The sequence below is a fragment of the Triticum dicoccoides genome, chromosome 4A (genome assembly GCF_002162155.2).
Source record: "Triticum dicoccoides isolate Atlit2015 ecotype Zavitan chromosome 4A, WEW_v2.0, whole genome shotgun sequence".
NCBI lineage: Eukaryota > Viridiplantae > Streptophyta > Magnoliopsida > Poales > Poaceae > Triticum > Triticum dicoccoides.
Window position 1 is genome coordinate 684438173 of NC_041386.1, and position 3237 is coordinate 684441409.

A 3237-nucleotide genomic window follows, 5' to 3' on the forward strand; every position below is an offset into this window, starting at 1 on the left:
TCTGTGTACGTGCCATTGAGCGCTATAACTTTATTTAAAAATAACGCGGCAACGCGTCAAGTCGAACTTTGTTTCGTGCAGGCGTGGTACACGACCTCCCTAGGTAAACAACCGCTACAGGCATTCAAATTAGCACATGGGCTGCCATTTCGTAAAGAAATGAGCTCCACCGTGTACCCGCGCGGGTGTGGCTGGGCACGAAGCGTGCCGGTGCACCTATTCTCTTCTTGTATACGTACACCACCTACGTGGGGTTGTGTGAGAGAGATACAAACCTAGAGAGATATAGTGTGTGGGTTCTTGAGAGTTTTTTTTGGGGGGGGGGTTCAATCAAAAAATGTAACATATGCAATTTGTGTGAAAAAGAGTCCTGGATATAACATATATATAGAGGGGGCGATCCAAAAGAAGAGAGTGGAGGTATCACCGGCTTGAGGTGTCCATAGAATTGAAAAGAGGGATGATGTGTGTGTGTGTGCGCACGATCGATAAAGAGTCCCATCGAATTTGTGTGTGCCCACGTCAAAGATATAGAGTGGCTGGCCTACTGGAACGTGAGAGGGGACATGTGCAGTTTGTCTCTGTGGCATGGATACCTACCTGCAGCGCTCGACTATTGGTGTGTGGTGGGGTAAGAGGGAGGCCCAATTAACTATATAGGTACGATGGCTGGTATATGTGTGGAGGAGGAGAGAGGCCTACCTTATTTATTAAGGAGATCGATCTGCCTCATGTATTAAGGGAGATCGATCGGCATCCATGCATATGTGCATGAGAGGAATAAGGTTCGGAGAGAGACAGAGCTAGAGTGTTGGAGGGGGTGGTAGTGGAGTTGCTTCTAACAAATGGTGGGATAGGCTTGCTAGACAAACGGAGGGCACGCCCGCAATATCAATAAGAGAGGAGATGGCTGCTTGTTGTCTGTGCACGTGCGTGTGAGAGACAGGTCAGGAGGCATGCACGAATGATGAGGGGGGACGATGTGGCTGTGGTAAGCAGACATAACAACATAGGAAGATCAATCGCCCTTTGTTAGAGAAAGGAGAGACATAACTTGTGAGGTACGTCGATCGATGGGGGGTAGTTAAAGTCGATCCAGGTGTATGTTGGGAGATCGATCAGTATACATGCATGTGTGTGTTAGAAGCAAACGAGGCACGAGGAGAAGGATAGAGATAGAGGGATGCATGTAGGAGGTGGTACGAGAGGCATACTATATCGAGCGGGGAGGAGTGTGCGAGTACGAGAACGATGAAAAGAGTGGTGGGAGTGAGGCATGGACGGTGACAAGAGAAGAGGGGAAGCTTGTGTTTGTGCTAGGCACACCTGGCTAGAGAGGCATATCGATCGATGTGTGCCGTAAAGAAGGAGCTGGGGGGCCTACACACACCATGGGTGAACGACCTAAAGTGAAAAGACGAATTTGCGCGATGGAGCTAGAGAATGCTGAGGGAGGGTGAGAGGGATGCGGGCGTGTGCATGCACAAGAGAAAGTTAGCGCTAGCTACAAAGATAAGAGGGTTGTGTGGGTGTAAAAGACGAATAGAGATCATATATACGTCATTATAAAAAAGCGAATTCGGATATTTGAAGAATTTATCATAGTGTTTTAAACCGACTATGTGTGAATATATATAATGGTGATACACATGGTGTGTTTATGAACATGTTATACTACATTTAATATATTTTATCTCTACTCTTATAAAAAACGGAGTTGTTGACGATGGTGTGCCTGCCATCCTGCATTATAGGCCGTCCGATTTATATTTGGCGGATAGCAAGGAAACTATGATGGTTGAAGTTGGCAACAATCATGATTGTAGATTCTTATTGAAATAGAGAAATGAATTCAAATTTAGTTCGAATTGCAGCGGTAGTATAGACATTTGGAATGCACTAAAATGTTGGTATGAGTAGGTTACATGCATTATACAACAAAGCGAAAAAAATTAATCGGACAAAAGATGGATTCATTCTCCCTTCTTCCATCTATATAGGGCATAATGAGATTTTTAAGACCGCCGTTGACTATTGACAAGATTAATAATACATGACATGCACAATGTGAAAATTATATCATTGAAAGAACCTTTCATAGATGAAGTTAACGGTGTGCTTTGTGTAAGTTGCATGTCATATATCATTGCTCTAATATTTGGTCAAAGTTAGCATCAAAAAACGCATTAGGCCCTATATAGATGGAAGGAGGGAGTAGCTTTGAATAGCATTTGTATAGTAAAACGGGGCAAGACTCTCTCTTTGTGTGGTGTGAATAGTTTCAATTTTTTCGTTTTCTTTTTGGTTGAGGGAAGTGCGAATTGATTTGTTACGTACAAGTACAATATTACTACACGTTAGGCTTGTCCCTAAAATTCAACCTGCGTCTTGTTATATCCAGCTGCCAAATCCCGACACGTGAAATCCCCCTTCTAACCCTGAGCCGAAAGGGCTGCTAGTTCAAATCGATGGGTGGGTACTTTTGTAACACACCCTACATTTTGGACAAGCGCGTCCCTAAGTCAAGCCGTAACCTCTCCGCCCCCTTTTCGCCATTCAAAATCCCAGGTCGCCATAACCTCTCCGCTCCAGCCGTGAAACCCCACCCTCCTCCGTCTGCCACGTCACCGCTGCCCAGTCGGAGCCTATTCCCCGACGATGTCATCCACCGCAACAGCTCGACGTCCCTCGTCCACCTCCCCGGATGAGGATCCGTCGTCCATCTCGCCGTCCTGCCGGTTCAGCCGCCCCGTCCTCCACCTCCAAGGAGCTGCTCCAACGATCGCCTCGTCTATCGCGCCTGCTCCATCCCCACAGCGCTGCCTTAACCTGCTCCACCGGAACCGCAACATCCTGACCGACTCCTCGGACGAAGCCTAGGCCTACTCGGCGCCACCAAAGAGTTTGTACACTCATCGCATCACACCTTCTCCTTAACTCGACCTCCTGGCGCCGACGGTGCTCCATCCCGCACCACCATGGAACAACTACCTTGAAGCCTGCGCCGCGGGCGACATCTCCACGGCGGCTCTCCCCCAATGCGAGGCCCCTTCGGTGGCGGCGTCCATACTAGCCGGATCTGCTGCTGCTGCTCCGGCTCTCGCTCGCTCGCTCGCGCTGCTGCTGCTGCTTCGGCTCTCGCTTGATTGCTCGCTCGCCCAGCTGCTGTTGCTGCTCTCCCCCTCGCTCGTGCTGCTGCTCTGCTCCGATTAAGCCAAACTTCACTCGACTGAATCG